Raw genomic sequence first — 17,312 nt, 5'->3', positions numbered from 1 at the left:
TCAAGCCGGTTTTTTTACTATAGATTATTTCCATTTTTAAGTATCAGCAAGTGGCATGATTTGAGTTTGTGTTTTTGCAGGAGGGCAGAGGCACTATTGTAAGCAGGTAAGTAGACAGGTGGCAGACAGATCTCACAATGTGCTAAAATAATGCCATTTGCGCTGCGTAGGAATGCAGCAGAAAAAATAATGACACTGAAGTCCTGGGGCTCAAATGTGTATGTAATCGTGGACTTCATTCAGTTGTTGCATATTCTAAACTTTTACTTTTTCCTTGAAAATTTCACTAGGATTTTTTCATGTGCGTAAGTGTTTGTACAGCTGGAACGAAAGAAATTATACGTACACTACATTTGAATCCCTTAACCTAACCATAACTCTCCAGCTATTAGTAAATCAAGCATGCAAAAAAAAATCTAGTCCATTTTTCAAATGAAAAGCCAGCTATTACTTTTTCCTTGTGTAAGTAACCAGAGTCTCCCTTTAGTCCTGTGGGACCATTGTGCACTATTTAACTGTGTGATATGACAAGACTGAGTAGAATCTAGTATGTAGTAGGTTTTATCATCCTCGTCATTGCAGGATGTCTACTCTGAACTACCAAAATAAAATGGGTGAGTACAATCGGAAGGAATTAAGGACAGAAAAATGTTACCTGGAAATGTCACTTCCAGTCTGGCTGTCATGTCCTGTAACATTTCCACCTGGTGGTGGCTTCGCATGTGACTGTCTCATTTTTGCGTTTTTACTTACGCATTGAGTGTTTTGAAGTTTAAAGCCAGTAGGATGTTTGTCTGGCTTTCAGTGAAATAACGTCTACCTCAGAAGTCTGAGTGAACAGAAGGATGATATGAAAATGTCCCTCAGAACTAAGACAATTCCTGCACTTTGTTTATTTTTTAAGTACTGCAGGCAGGGAAGTTGACACAGAACGTGGTCTGGAAACCAGAACTGGGACCTCCAGCAGTACTGGTAGGTGAACACTTCTTTGCCTGTCTTGCTGCCTAGAAACAGACAAAGGAGCAGTTTAGAGCTGGAAGTGGAGCAGTCTGGAAGTTATAACTGTTTAGGACAAAATCCCCAGTGTTTTTTACAGGAAATTGTCTTTCTGCTCTGTTTACAAGTGACTTGTGCATGCACTTTTTTTTTTTAAAGTGGACCCTACTGTTAAAGCTTAACTTCGGGCTCTCTGCAGTGATCTTCTTTAACCTGAGTTCTGAGAGGAATCTTTGTTCTGTATGACAAATTTGTCAGATCCTTGGTTTAGCAAAAATTTTTGAAATTATTCCCCCCCCACTCCACCCCCGGAAGTCTGTGTGAGAGATACACTGCTAGAAGAGCTCTTGTCCTTAGGCAAATATGAGTGCCATTTGGTAAAAATCAGTGTTGTTCTTTCACAGGCATAATGTTTTGCTTTTCAGAGGCAATAAATAAAATGCTACAACAGGGCTGTACTTGGTCCATAGGGCTGGATGTCTTGCTTATCTTTTGATGGCAATTTTAGCATTTGGCTAACTAGCCATAAAGGTGTGAATGGCAACAGTTAATAGGACAAAATGTCCCTCTAAGCTGCTATCCTGTCTCTGACAAAGAAATGCATCTATATAAAGAAGAGTACAAGAACACAGCAGAAAGGTAGTAGTACTCAAGGATCAGGAACTCCTAGAGCTAAAAAGTGGCATCTTTAATGACCTCTGATATACTTTACTTTCAATTTGTTCACTCTTCCTTTGTGCTTATCTGAACTCTTAGCATTCACATCCTGCTGCAAAGCATTCCACAACTTAAGTACCCAATATGTGAGCCTCCATTTTGCGTGCTGTGAATCTGCCAGCATCTAGCTTCAGTTGATATCCTGTCCTTTTGTTGAAGAGACATTGTCTCCAAGCTGCTCATGGCTTTATAAACATCTGTCATATCTTTACTCAGCTGGCTTTTTTCCCACTAGACTGAATAGTCATTTTGCACCGACAAGTCTTTCCGTACCTTTGACTCAGCCCTTTTACCCTGCTCTGTGCTTGGGTGAATCTGCTGAGTTATTGCTGGTCTCTGAAATGACTGTTGCTTTACACCACTGGCAACGTGGGGATTTGATCACATGGGAGGAAAAAAAGAGCAGGAAAAAGAACACGTGGGCTTGAAAGGTCTGAGCTGTCCGGTTAAGTTCTCCTGTTATTGGAGGCAACTATGCAAACATTGCTGCTTCTTTCTCTCTCATGTGACACCCTGCGATAAACTTAGGCTCTTCAATAGATCAACATCTTCAAAACCAAACAATATACCAGAAGAACAGAAGTAAAAAAACAAGCAAAAACCATGTTTAGATGAGGGTGATACGGGTTATGAAACACTAAAAGGAAATTAAAAAAGTAAGGGCGTGCAGTTGTGAATGTGTTATTAACTTGATCTAATCTCATCTTTATGTACCAATCAAGTGGGAAGTATTCCAGTTTACATAAAAGAGCTCAGTAAACGCTCTATTCTTAGGAGCATTGCAAAGGTAATTTTCCCAGATGTTCCAATTTCCGTTCTTTTGTATGAAAACCAGTGATTGCCAGAGGAGGAAAACATATTTCTGTAAAATATGAGGGTGTCTCTGAGGATTTTCTTTACGTGTCCTTTAGTTGAAATCCCTCTTACTGTCACTAAATACCAAAAGTTGTCACAGCAAGGTTTAACTTCAATAATTACTGATGTCAAAAGCCAAGAGTTGAGAGAGAAAGCAGAATGAATAGCCTTAAATTTTAGAATAGTTTTTTTCACTGTTAAAGCTGTAGAGGTTTTACTTATTGCATTTCCTGGTTTGAAATATGCAGACTTTTCAATATCTATAGTAGGGCACAAAATTAATCAAATGGAAATACAGTTTATTGGCTCAATGTATGTTCTAGTTACTGCACATGCATTCAGATCAAGACCCTAAAGACATGATGAAGATTTAATTTGCTGGAGTGGAAATGTAATGATGCAGGAGTGGCATGGTAGCGCACAGGTAAGGGCAGTTGAGCTTTCACCATAAGCCTGAGTTTGATCCCTTCGCAGATAATCACACAAAAATTGTATTGGGCTCAAAACCTAACCTCAGCAACAACAAAGTAGGCCTGCCGATTTGCTTTCCCTCCCCAGTTTGCTTCTGTCTGTGAAGTACCTTAATGTTTCCAGCAATGTAAGCAAAAAGAAACCAGGATCCCAAGAGACCTAGTTAAAAGCTTTGCTATTCATCATAAGAAAATCAATTATACAGTAGTTTTCTTTTGACCCAGGAAATGACATTGTGCCTTAATTAAGGAATAAAGCCTGATCTTGCATTTAATTGTGAAAGGGTATACAGATGCAGTGATTTGTTAGACTGGAATGGGTTTAGTCCTAGGGCTCAGTTTTGACTGAGCATTTTAATAAGTTGTTTTGTAAGATACGGAGTATTAACTCGCCTCTTTCTGGCTTCTGCAACTCAGATATAAATCTCCCTGTAATAGTATTCATACGATGGCTTCGATCCTCTGAAACTAAGAGAGTGTCTTTTTTCTCCTACTTGAAACAGGTAGCCACCTAAGGCATCAGACTGTTGGCACAGTAGCTTGTCTCTGTTAGAAAGGGTGGGAATCAGTTTTTCCGGCAGCTAATGCTGCTCCTCTGGCCCTGCTCCTTAACTTAAGCCCTGCCTAGTTTCTTATAATTTAATTCTCCCCATCCATTCTTTCCTTTTATTTAAAACCAGCATTCTTGTCGTGATGTAAGCCTGTGTGCAGACTTAACTGCCTTGTAACAGGCAGTATTTTGTATTAGCTTTATTTGGGAGGATGAATGAGTTTGGTGTTACCAACTAATGGGAGTAGATCATCTCATATCAGTGCCAGCTGCCCAGTTTTTCTACATCTAGATATTTGCATTCCCCAGTTTTGTTGCTGTTCTTTGACAACATGCGTTAGTTGCTGAAACTACCATGGAGCCATGAGATGTCACTGCAGGGTTGAAAACTGAGACAGTGATATGTGTAAGAAGTTAAAAAAGTCAGTTTTTTAAATGCGTTTTTATGAAGAATTTTCACCTTCCCTTGCTGATGTATCAAATATGATTTTCCTAGGGAATGGGACCCATGTGAATGTGTAGCCATGAGAAGGATGTTTCAATCAGAGATAGTGTATATTTGCTGTCATTTAGTCCTTTCTCACTGCATTCTTAATTTTTTCAGGTGGATTAACGCGTTCTTCTCATGACCAGGCCTCAGGATTATAAGTTTAGTGGTAGCTTTGGCCATGGCATGTAAATTTCCAAATTTAACTTGACAGTGATGACAGGACTGGTTTTGATGGATTAAGTATGCAGAGTATAAAAGGAGAGAGATGAAGGACAACTTAAAGTTTGGGGCCTGGAATCAATGTCACGGTAGGATTCTTTTTTCAATTAGGAAAATCTGTTACAAGGAGTGAACACCATAGTTTGACTTACTGCTTTTCCTGGCTCATCATAAGAAATTTCCTTCTTTTCTATCTCCATAATCCAAAAGTAGACGACTTTGTATCGCTTGTCATCTCATAGAGACTGTCATGCTTCTGCCAGCAAACTGGAAGGAATGTGGTTTTTTTTGTTTAAATTTAAACTGCTACCTCTTCTCTAAAAAAGCAGAACTCTGCAGTTGCCCTACTACTTGGTGTGCTGTAGTCCACGCAGCGTAGAGCTCCTTGTGATGGGAGCAGGGATCGTTCACCAGGAACATTGACTACGTGATCTCTGTTCCAGCATTGGCTTTACTTACAGTGGCATTACTAGCTCATCCACATTGTGGCTGCATCTTGCCCTGTTTTTTTACACCTTTTTCAGTTACTGTGTTCAGAAGGGATGGACTTTTCTGTGAAATCTCTCTTTCACTGGAAATGAACCAAAAGATCTCTCTAGTACCTTGAAGTAGCGTGGTCAGTAGAGTCATGCTTACAGTAGCTGGTCATTGCCGCTGCCAGGCAGTCTAAAGTGCAATAGCTTTTCTTTTTCCTTCTAAGGAGAGAGATTACTGGAGAGGTTGGAATGAAAGCCCCATCTGTAGGCCAGATCCTTATCTACTGTGAAGTGTGGTATTGAAGTCACTGATGCTGTTCTGATTCATATCCCCAGGGGTATGTTGGATAGGAAATAAATTGAAAAAAAGTTGCCTGTCTTTCCTGAGACAGCTGATTGCTATAAAACAGAAGAGAAAAAAAGCGTGTGTGTTTTGAGACTGTATGATACATAGATGATGTTTCCTGGAAAAGAAGATTACACAGCTGTAGGTTAAAGCAGGTTGAAAATAAAATGACAAACTGAAGAGAGAAACTCGGGGTTCTAGCCGCCTTCATTCATTGAATAAATGGTATATGCAGACAGTGTGTCCTTGGCACAAATTCAAAATCTGAAGTTCTCTCTGAGGCAGCCTTACAAGTTTGTTAGTTAAGCTTATTAATGGAGTTTAAATAGCTTTATATTCCACCATAAAAAAATTACATCCCTTAAAACATTGCTTAGTGATTGAAAAAAAGATAAATTGTTAAATTCCGGAACCCTTGCCACAAACAGCTTGAGATATGGATTTTTTTCAGCGAGTAGAAAATATGATAGGGTGTCATATGGTAGGGCCATGGTTTTCTAAAGGAGTGCAGTGTGTAATTAACCTTGTTATCAAGCTGTCATAACAGTATTTGTTATGAGCCCCAGTCTCTCTCAGGCCTCTAGTGATATGTAAAAAGTTCCACATAAGTAAAAGGAACAAGAGGAGCAAAAGGAACAGATTTTCTTCAAACTATTCCTTGGAATGGTTGCCTTAAACCTGAGGTGTTCAACTCTGAAAAAACACCTTTGCACAGGTGGTCTGACAGTGTGCTAAAGATACCCTACTAGCACAGTAAATCTCTGACTCTAGAAATATCCTGAGCAAGCAGTTGGAAATTGCGGCCACTTTTTCTGTCTGTTCTATAAAAAGTAGCATTGACTGAAAATTCTCCTCCAGTTCATTGCCTTTGTATATTTCAGTCAAGCCAAAAAAGCATCTATGCTTTTAAGTTGTCTGGTTACAATTGTAGAGGCCATCTGCTTCAGTAGTTGGAAGAATAAGTGATACAGGGTTTATATAAGCCTAATCAACAGATGAGACTTTGTTGACAGAATTAACCATTTTTAGTTGAATCTTTTAGAATTTTCATGTATTTGTGCAAGTCATACCTATTGGATGAAACTGTGATGGGCACACATGAAGTTATGGACATCTTGACCACTGCCATTCTGCTAGTCAATCTGTTTAAGTTTTTCCAGGTAATATTTAAAAAAATGGATGAACCTCTAATTTCCTCATAAAGCACTCAAAACATTTTGAAACTGTGGAGTGCAACACGTAATTTGTTGACTGCAAAGATTTTTCTTATTAGCTGCCGACAGTGATACAATTTCTAGAAACCTTCTGTGAGCTTCAGCAGAGCATAAGTAAGTCCTTTATTTCTGTAACACTGTTCCTTTTATTATTCTTCTTTCTTGTTTTTTTAAAGTGTTCCAGCATGTGGCTATTAAATATACTGTATCCTGAGACTAGAGTAATTAGTAGGGAGTGGGAAGCCAGGACATCTTTTTTTAAATTCTGTATTTGATGAGTACATTATAAAAACGTGGCAGGGGCCAACATAACACCTATGGAAATAATTTTGAAGGCAGTTGTGCTTTTCCATCTCCAATCCATTAAGTAAAGAATCTGAAAGAGAAGTTGTCTCCAGATGTACTATATATAGCTGATGAGCACAAGCTTGGTGTACTGTGTATGTGAGTGAGAAGATACATAGGAAGACTGTTACTTTTAATACTGTATAAGGTGAAGTATTTTTAATTAAATTAAATTTTTCTTCTCTTTAAGATTTAGGCTTGTGCTCTCTCCCCTTGGGTTAATCTGAGGGAATTTTGTCTTGAATCATCGCTGCTCTGGGCAAGTGAGCTTGCAGCATTTTCCTTCCAATTTAAGTGTGAGACATCTCAAACATTTCTGCAGCATGTACAAGCATCTATCTTAGCTAGAACAACTCTAGATTGGCCACACAGTTGCTGCTGCCTCCCTTTCATTGAAAGGATATTTACTGTCTGTTGAGGCCAGCATCACCAGGTTGTACTGGGACCCACTTCTATGCTCAGCTTGCAGAGGATCCTAAGAGCTCTGCTTTCAGTGTTTGGAAGTAATTAGCATGCTTTAAAAAGGAACCGCACTGCAGTTAAATTAATCTGTATGTGACTATTTTGGGCAATATAGTGTGTAAGGTTCCAGTTTTTTTTTTTTTTTTAGCTTTCCTGACACCAGATGAAGTAAAAACATTTATTTAGAAGCCCTTTTGTAACCAAATTCAACCTACAACCTTCCAAAGCAAAATCAGAATGTAGAAACATAATTGCTCATGTAAGAATTTCAATCAGTAAATAAATGAGGGCATATGGTAGACTCAAACTGAAACATTGGCCAGGAAATCTTAGTAGCGCTCAGGGAAAAAGCACTAATGCTCTATTTGTTGTTTTCCTTTGTGTGGTCCTAAGGAAACAGAGGATTCTTTCTGCAGATGATGCTGTAGAGGCCAAATTCCATGACTGACTCCGTGTGCATACACAGTATGAACCAGTGTTTAATTGTGTGTTATCTTGAAGTATTTTTCCTACATGGGTTTTTCACTGTATGTGAAGAACTGGCTTTGTGGATTAAAAAAAAAAAAATACCGTGAAGGAGGTTATATGCACAAACCTTGCTGGATGTATTGGGACAAAAGGGACAGGGCTTTGAAGGAAGAGAACTCAACACCTTCAGTGCTATTCTAGAGACTCAAATGTTATTCCTGCATCTGCCAAGTTAGTGCTGTGTAATACTGACAAATCATATATGACAAACTTTTCACAGGTAGTCTCTAATTGTGTGTTCTAGGAGTTTAGGAGGGTTGTTTGTTTGTTTGTTTTGTTTTTTTCTCTGCATGCCTGAGGTGGTTTTTTTTGTTTGTTTTTATGCTGGAGTCTAGCTTTTTTTAACTGAGGCCAGTAAGAGCTGTGCTTTGAGTGCTAGGTACTCGGCAATGCCACATCTGAAGTTGAGTACACTATGTTAGCAGATTTTTTTGTTCTTAACGACTTAATTCCTTGGCTTCCCTCTGTAAAATGAAGCATAAAGCACCCTCATTTTGCAAGTGTGATAAAGCTCATTTAAATGTTTAAAAGCTTGGTATTATAGCATTTCCAAAAAATCAGTGGACACTACTTCTTGAGAAAATGCAGTATTTTGAGGGATGCCAAATAATTTTAAAAATAATTTCCCTTCAAGGAGAAATTGGAATTTTTGGTTCTTATTTTGGTTCAATGTGAAGCCATATTTTAAAGTTCCTTAGCTCCTTGCAAAACTGTTTTTCCTACTAAGAGCTCTAATAGAGTGACAGTTTCTGAGGCTTATTAACGAATGTTTGCATATGTATTAACTTAAATTACATCTAGTGCGTGGTGAGTGTCACAAAAGGCATTTTCTAGGTTACCTGCATAAGTACTCTAGACACCTGGGAACGTGTAAGCTTTCCATACTTCACTTTGGTTTGTTCTCATGATGTGGCAATATATAAAACATGCTGCTTAATTTTCATTGCTTTTGCAACAGCTGTAGTTGTAAAGATGATGGCCATAAAGCTGTTCAGCTCTGATTTGCCTGCATACGAGCATTTACATAATTCTTCCACACATTCAAATCTAAATATAGTATCATTCAGTACAACAAATCCTGTTTGCTTCAGTGAATAAGCAAAGAGCCTTTGGATAAACAAAATTTATTCCAAATGATTCAAAGTAGAATATGCACCTAATAATATTAGGATGCTTCAGAAATGTTTAAGTAATGTCCTTGGGCTAAAATCTGCTTTGTTAATATTACAGAGACACTTCATTTGACAAGGCATGATAAGCTATGAATTAATTACGGGCGATACGGTAGTTTTGGTGGTTTGCAGTAAGGAAAGATGAGAAAAGGTGCTGTTGCTTTTTCAGTTTTCCAAGACTTATAGCAATGAGAAAAGCCCTGGAAAGTTTCAGAGGAGGCATTAAAATGAACAGCATCCTGCTTTCTTTGTTTCTTATTGCAGGATATGTATTTTTTGCATTTCAGTGAAAGCTTGGTTTAAATTTTATTTACTTACTTTAAAAGACTAGTTATAAGCAATGCCTAGAACTGGCAAGAAAGAGGAGATATACCTCACATCTCTAGCTATAAAATGAGAGTTTTGCAGTTGTTTTCAAGGCAGATCTTGTGAAGATACTCACAAGCAGAAGTCTTGATTCTTTATCGCTTCATGTTTTCCTCCTATCAAAAGTGGTAGATTCTGGTAAAACTATAATCTTCAGCGTTAGAAATAAGAGGGCAATTAGGTTCTTTTAGCCAAGTGATGTTAGCCGAAGTTTTACATGTATGACTATTGCAAGGTCACAATTTTCTTACATAAATCTTTTATAAAACAAGAACCTGCATCTTGCCGCCACCAGTAAGCTCAGATTGTGAGAGTCCTATTTCAAAGGTACGTCTAGCATATGTTAGTGGATAATGTACTGGTGGTTCAAAACTTCCGTAACATTATGTGTAAACTGTTGCCCTCGATTTTGAATTTCCCACTTTGTGGTAGTTCAACATGAGGTGACTTACACTATTTCTGTTCTAAAGCAAGACTTTTTCTAAAAATAATTTGTTCCAGGTGCAACTCCTGTGTATAGGATGCTTTCCCACTCAGTATTCCTGGGAGCAGGAGAGTCACATCTGCTAGTTTTCTTGAGCACTTCTGGCTTTGAGAAGCTGCTTTCATGAATGAAATGTTTGTGTTTAGTTTGCCTAATATCCTTTATTAAATGAGTCAGTGAATCACATGTGGGTGAAGTTGATATTCTTAGCCTTTATGCTGCTCACATTTGTCTACTTTCCAGTCAAAGGAATTAGCAAGGATATGACAGATTACTCGTATCATCATGCAGGTTTAGCTGGCCCATTTTATAAGACCTGTCAAATGGTTTTAGTTTCCTGGTTTAATGCTTTTTATTGGTCACCTTTGTATTTTCTATAAGCAAACAAACTTGATCCTTGGTACTGCCATGATACTTCTTTGGTACTGGCGTGATACTACATGTCTCGTGTAAAGTAGGTCTAAAGCCAGGATTGATAGGAAAGAGAAGAATAACAAATGTATCTCCTAATCCATGAGGACTTTCTGATTTGGGAAGGGTACTCCTCATACCAAGGAGCTCTTTTGGCCTCCTTTACTTTCTTTTAACAAAACCCTTAGTAGGAGGCAAACTCACCTTGCTGTGAAGTGCATATAAATATATATATATACATGTTATTGATTACAAATTATTGTATGGGGTTCCTGTCCACCCTTCTTTTAATGAGGCCAAAGAACAAAATGGTTAGGAGTTTGAAAGTCAGCTTGTTATGGATCAGAATGAGTCATTGCTAGGTAAAAACTCGTTTAACAAGGCTAGAGACTCTTCAGCTTCACAGCTCCGCTTACAGTATTTGATTTTCGAATTCTCTCCCCCATTTTGGATGAAAGGTGAAATGTAACATTCTGCCTGACTTCTTTCTTGAGGAAGCTAAACCATGAGGAAAAGCCTAAAGCCATGGTCCTGTGTACAGTAATGTTCATAATTTTATGACAACATGGGGTAGTCTCATTGAATTCATACACTTAAAGGCAAACTTAAATTCAACTGAGTATAGCAATTAAATTAGGGTGTAATTAATAAATAGCTATTTACAGAGTATGCGAAGTGAAGACATGAAAGCTTATTAGGCTTTCAGAATAGCCAGCTGTGGTCTTGGGTAGATGTGATAAATATTCTGGTTAGACCTTATTTTCAACTAATTGTTTTTTCAGCTATTTGTTTTATTTTATTCTGTGATAAAGATTAGCTTTCTAGGGAAAAAATGGACTTTTCACTGAAGATTTCCTGGAAGCAGAGTATTGGGGGGTGGGGGACAGGCATCAGTGCAGTTTCAGAAATTTTCTTGTCTGAATCTTATGAAATTTTTAGTTCTGATACCTGGCAGGCAGGAAGGACAGCTTCTCTTGTCTACCTGCTTTATCTGTTCCTTGAGGAGGAGAGACTACAATGCATTGTGGAAAGGGCAAGCTGGTCATGCTGAGCCAGGGGAAGGTGGGTAGATAGAGCAGGTTTTTAATGGGTGCTGAGAGCTCAGGTCCTGATCCTGAGGGAATATAAATATGTACTTGTTACATTCAATACATTTGACTTCAGGAGGGACTACATGGGAATGGTTGCTTCAGATATGGAGGCATCATAATTAGCTGGGCTCTCTGATAGGTGCTTTGGTTTTGGGGGATCCTCTTGACTGAAGAGAGAAACTGTAATTTGGTTTTTAATTTCATGGTAGGTTAAGAACTATGTGAGGCTGCTGGGATACCAGGGTCCGTTTTCTTAATTTTGTTAATGTGTACTCATTGGAATTTGTGCTGCTTATGCCAGCAGGAAGATACAAATATGAATGATAGCAAATGTTTAAGGCTTACAGAATAATAACATCCTAATTATTAAGTTTTACTCAGAAAAGAAAAATAGACAATAAACGGTGCACCAAATACTGAAATGGAAAATCATTATGTCTCTCCATTTTTTAGAATCAAGTCAGCAAGTAAACGTCCATCCCACTAGCTCACAGACAGGCAGACACCAATTCTAACAGTAAATGAAACTGACTTGTAATTTCAGTCAGTTTTTCCATTTAAGACTGGGTGTAGGCACCTAATGGGCTGCTTGTGTGCTTGTATGTACGTATGTCTCTGTGGGGGTGTTCCTACCCTTACAGCCACATCCTTTCCAGCTGTTGCTTCTTGCCCTTCTAAACGAAACCACTCTTCGGAACATCTTGAACCTCATGTTGATCACACTGACTTCCTAAGTCAGGTAAGTCACCCAGGGTGCCCTTGCTTGAATCTGTCTCTGGCCATGTGATTGTACCTGGAATCATTAGGAAACTCTTCTTTTCTCTGAGAAACCTGCAGCAAGTAAAGCTGCAACTTTCTTCCTGAGACATTTCAGTGCTAACAAAAAGATAATGTGCTTGTAGGAAAAAAATATGCCTGTAGAGAGGAGACAACTGATAAAAAGATTTCTTCATTTACATAAAGAGCTGAGATATAGAAAATACTTTGCAGTATTTTTACAGCAACATTAATCCTTCTTCTGGTATTAGTATGTCTCAGCGGTGAAAGTTAAATATGTGGACATATGAGGAGAGTGTTGAGGTGGGAGAGTGGGATGGATTTCTCCTGGTTTTACTGTTTGAAACCAGTAAGTTGCACAGATGGAATCCAGGCTTTAAATTTGCTTTAGTGAGAGAAAAGGGGGTGGCAGAGGAAAGGGATAACTAACTGTGGCATGTGAGCTGAAGCTGTCTGTCTGCTTCACTCCAGGACTTGGGCTTTTTCCAAAGACTTCAGAAGGAATGAAATCAGCATGTAAAAGTTGAAGAAATCTAACTGGAGTACTTCAGTAGATAGGAGAAAGCTACGCGATTACATTCATTTGCACTGGTAGAGATGGGATTTGAAGTTGTCAGAAGAAAGATTGTGTTCCTTCTCTTAGTATGTACAAATGGAAGAGGGAAAATGTCCTCAAACCAGGGTGTGCAGGGAGATCCTGCATGCAACATGGTCATAAATTATAGGTGAAAAACAGGTATTGCCTCAAAATCGCCATGCTTTTGATAGTGTGCTTAAGAAGTGTATTAACATAGGACTGTGCATTTTGCTCTGGCAGCAAACGTCTACAGAATGATTTTCTTTTATGTGTAAAAGATTGAAGCAACTGAAGGTAAAATTGGGACATTAGTTGATTAAAAAAGAAAAAATGAAATATTGTTGCAAGCAATCTTTGTGAAGCATTTAAAGAATTCAGGAGTACTGTTGATCTTTTTCTTCCTTTGAGACTTACTACATACATATCGGTAGGTCTCTGGGAACAAATAAGGAAGAATGCTGGCAGTAAAATAAGCTTTAAAATATGTACCCTTTTCTAAGGGCTTTTAATAATTTTCGTATTGTTGTCTTGTAAAATAGCATTAAAGTGGAAAGAAGTCTTAGATTTTTGAGAACTGCGGTTTTAGCATCTTACATAGATTATGCCTATATGTATTTATATAAACAACTACAGATACGCATATTAAAGTAGCTTATGCTAGGACCTTGTATATACTGGTTTATGTTCAAATACGTTTTGGAATTAACATATTGCTAGCTTAGTATGCAGAATTGGTAATGCTCTGTGACGCTGCATGTTGTTGAGTGAGTTATTTAGGCTTTGACTCATAGTATTTATGAGCTGTATGGCATGAGTTTTCCATTGAATTACTTCTTTCATTTTACTTTAGCAAATAAAGAATACACGTAGAAGGCATAAAGTACCTCTGTTTATGCAGCTTGTAGTGCATGATTGGAATTTCCTATGTGAAGATAAGGCAAAATAAATGGTACAAGTAGGGAAACTAGTCTGCACAAGTTTTTAAATTGCAGTGTCCCTGTGTATTTAAAGAAGCTGCCTGATGTCAATAGAGGCTACTGAAGGGAAAAATAAAGAGCAAGTGGGAAACAGGTTCCCATCTGCACTCACTGTTTAGGAAGAGTGGGAGAGATTTTGCAGGTGTTGGGTATCTGACCCTATGAGCAGGGAACATTCTTGAGTCATGAGGTTGGAGGAAGCTGAAGGAGGCAAACAGAGAGTACAGCTCTTAGGAGGCATGGAAATAGTTGCATAGCTCAACAGTCACTGATTATTGTGTATGGTAAGAGCTAGACTTTGGTATGAAATTTGAATGTTTACATTACTAAGGAAAGTCTAGCCCCTTGCTAAAACAACAACTGTATTTCGCTCATCTGTCTGTGGGCAACCACATACACCCCGGAAGCCTGGTGATATTGGTGCCCTTGAGTTTTCCACAAACTCAGTGTTTTGCTTTAAAAATCTCCACCACTATAACTAGAGGCTTTGGAAATACTGGCAGCATTTTACGTACCTACCCTTGAATATGTATGTTTCTAGCTGTGTCTATAGATCTATGTGCAATTTATTAAAACCAGATAGTTCAAGATGCTTACTGCTCCTCTGGCACAATAACTGTGCTGTCAAAGTAGGTACTGCATAATATAGTAATGAAAGTTAGCAATCATGATTATTTTTGTTTTGGATACCATTAAAATACTTAATTGTGTCTCAGTATAAACTTTTTGCTTATTAACTTCTGAAAAAGAGGCTGATGTCCTGAGACGTAATAGTGAAAACAAATAACTGGGAATCAAATCTCTGTCAAAGTGATCAAGGAGAACTCTTAAGAGGTTCAGTAACTATCAGGAATATATACAGAAAAATTAATTAAATCCAAGACAAAATTTAATTGTGAAGATGGCATATAAGATGATTGTGAAACATTTTCCCTTATGTTAGAAGTGCTTATTAAAGAAAACTGCAATGTGCAGAGGCACGAAGAAAGTTTCCACAATGCACAAACCCCAGCATTGCCTTCTATTCTTTTTAAGGAGCACATAGTACCTGGAACCCCTTTTGTTGCATAGAGACCTCAGTTACGTCTGGAATCTCTGTGGTACTGTAGTACTAGTAATAGTAAAGAGTGTCCATATGTGATAAATGTCTTGAAATACAGGAAATGTGGCTTTTTTTTTTCTCCTCACAGGAGAAGGTTCCAAAGAACCCTTCAAGAGCTACAGTCATAGAATCGTTTAGGTTGGAAAAGACCTTTAAGATCATCAAGCCCAACCATTACAATGGGCTTGGTGTGCTGATACTTGGAAATGAAGTTTTGCTATTGCCTGAGGGTAGAATACAGAGTCAAGCAGATGATTTCTATTCATTGCTTTTTGTTATTTAGAAGACCTAGGGAAATATTACATACCGTTACCTTAAGAACTTGGAACTGAACCCCGTGCTATGATGTTAGAGCAGCTGTAGCCTTTCTACTAAATTGTTGTTACAGATCCAAGACACAGTTTAAAAACTAGTGTAATGAATTGTTAACAGCAGCATTTGATCATCAACTTGTATTTTCACAGATACTTGGCTTACTTTTTCAGTAGAATATTAATTATGTTTACAATATGATGAACAACATAATTAGTTTGTGATTTTAATATAAAAGTATAGCTGGTTTCAAAAGAGATTAGAAGAATTTATGGAAATATGGTCTTCACCCAAATGCAACCTGAAAACCTTTAAACCAGTCTGTGTGGAAGGGAGAAGATACCTACATTCCTTAATTTTCCTTTTATGCTCTTTCCTTAAGCTAATGGCCATTGTCAAAGATAAGGGATTGGGCAAGATGGACCTTTGTTCTGATCACTAGGACTTTTTTGGTGACTAGTGGCAAAAGGAAGTTTATGAAACAAAAATGATAGAAATAGAGGAACAATCTGCATGTATAGGTAGATACCCTGCCCCCAGCACATATGTTGAAGATATTGAAAAGACTAATGTGTGGATTAACCTGTTGTGCTGGATTTCGTCTCCCTCCATACAGATTCAGTTTACATCCTTCCACAAGAGGAATTTACCTGTATCTGAGACTGCTTGATTCTGAGAAGGATGCTCTTGGGTTCCAAGAAGCATGCTTAGGAAACCCTCCAGTTGCTGGGAGGATGAGCTAGCTTTTTTTTTGCCTGCTGTCTGATTGCTTCTGTGTGTCTTCACGTACATTTCCCTCTCTGTTACTTATAAGTTTAGGCAGTATTCATGCCAACGTAATTATTAGATGTTAAGCAATGACAGAGACACAGATGCTGTGGAAATTTGTGTGTAAATCAGCTCTGAAATGAAATTCTAGATTCGTTGTTCTCATCAGAATTCCAGAAGCCCTGAAACCTTAAAAAAAAAAAAAAAAAAAAAAAAAAAAGCCAAGCCAGGATCCTGGGTTTGCTGAGGTTGCACTCTGTGTCAAACCGAAGCCTGGAATATAAGTGACTCAAGCTGTCTCCTGATCTGAGCATCTGCCAGGATCAACAAAGAGGTTCAAAAGTTAGCCTGAGACAGAACAGTGTTTGGCTTGCTTATATTACTGGTAGCTCAACAGTGCTTTGTATAAAATTTTGGTAATAAAAAGATGGTAGCACATAAAAGTCGGTAGCCATGCATCTTCCAGACCAATATACTTTTAACATAGGCTGTATATTACATATGAGATTCTTAGGGTAGCCCCAGTGGGATGTCGTCTTTAGTCACTGAGGATTTGAGTGTAGTATCTGAGGTATGTCAGGTTACTGAATTTTACCTCACCGTCCTCAGTGACTCATTCGTCAGTTGTCCTCCTCAGTCGAGTTTCCACAGAATTCTTGCTGCCAACAGGTATGTTTTGGAGGCCTGAGCGAGAGGCTACATACAGTATTGAACAGCATTACCTGTGACATGCACATCCATGGGAAAGAAGTACAACATGGACAGCAGGTCTGTCAAGCTATTCTTTCCCCTAGAATGGGAAGAGATACGCTCTTAGTTGACGGAGGACAAGCTACAAAGGGCTGGTGAGAGGATTGACTTTGGTTGGCTGAAATGCAGCGGTGGCATCTTTTACTCATCTGTGTTAAATACTTGAATAACCAAGTATTCAGGTATTTGAATATCGTAGAATAAATGTGCACTATACCCGATTTTCTCATCCTCACTGCTTGACGTACCTAGCCAACCTGGTTCTCTGCCATTCACGTCACCATGCAGAAGCATTTGGCCTTTATATTCATAAATTTTACCAAAAATCTTCTCTCAGTTTTGATCTGGGACAGAATGTGAGGGCGGAACTAGGAGGAAAGCAGCTAGTCAGAAAAGAAAGAGAACTTCTGCAGCTCCAAAGAAAAACAACATATGAAATGCTTTCATACTCATCTTTTTTTGCATGCTTGGTCTCCAAGGCTCTGGTTTATTTTTTGTTATTCTTTAAGCTATTTAGTGTACGTGTGTTCTAGAATTGAAAGTTTTTCAAAACTGTTTTGTTGTCACTTGTTTAGTGTGCTTAAGCTCAACGTGGCTTAATTTTGTACTTTATGGCTGAAGAGATTTTTCATTCCTGTTTCCCACAGCATTGAGTTGTGCTACTTTTATATGGCAAGTGTCTTCATTACTGGCCAACTGGCATATTTCATTTGTAAATGAATGCTTGCTCTTATCTACGTCTATTGTATATAGATACCAGCACCAAATTTTTCTTTTAAATAGGTGTGTGGGTGGGGAATTTCGAGGCTAGAGAGGAATCTTAGAAGCATAACTCCCATTCATCTCACATTGTGAAT

The 17,312-nt window shown here is 38.2% G+C and overlaps 1 protein-coding gene across 1 annotated transcript in view; it reads left to right on the top strand.

Annotated features, from left to right (window-relative positions):
* LOC104018488 (collagen alpha-4(VI) chain-like) overlaps positions 1-17,312 on the top strand; it is a 70,963-nt gene that overhangs the window by 10,058 nt on the left and 43,593 nt on the right. The window contains exons 3-4 of the mRNA XM_087735118.1: positions 81-106; positions 905-972. The gene's annotated coding sequence lies outside the window, so the exon portion shown is untranslated. The remainder of the gene's footprint in view (positions 1-80; positions 107-904; positions 973-17,312) is intronic.

The sequence above is a fragment of the Nipponia nippon genome, unplaced genomic scaffold, assembly GCF_047370975.1.
Source record: "Nipponia nippon isolate SJK-2023a ecotype South Korea unplaced genomic scaffold, ASM4737097v1 scaffold_1, whole genome shotgun sequence".
Classification (NCBI taxonomy): domain Eukaryota; kingdom Metazoa; phylum Chordata; class Aves; order Pelecaniformes; family Threskiornithidae; genus Nipponia; species Nipponia nippon.
This window is presented reverse-complemented; position numbering and strand designations above follow the sequence as displayed.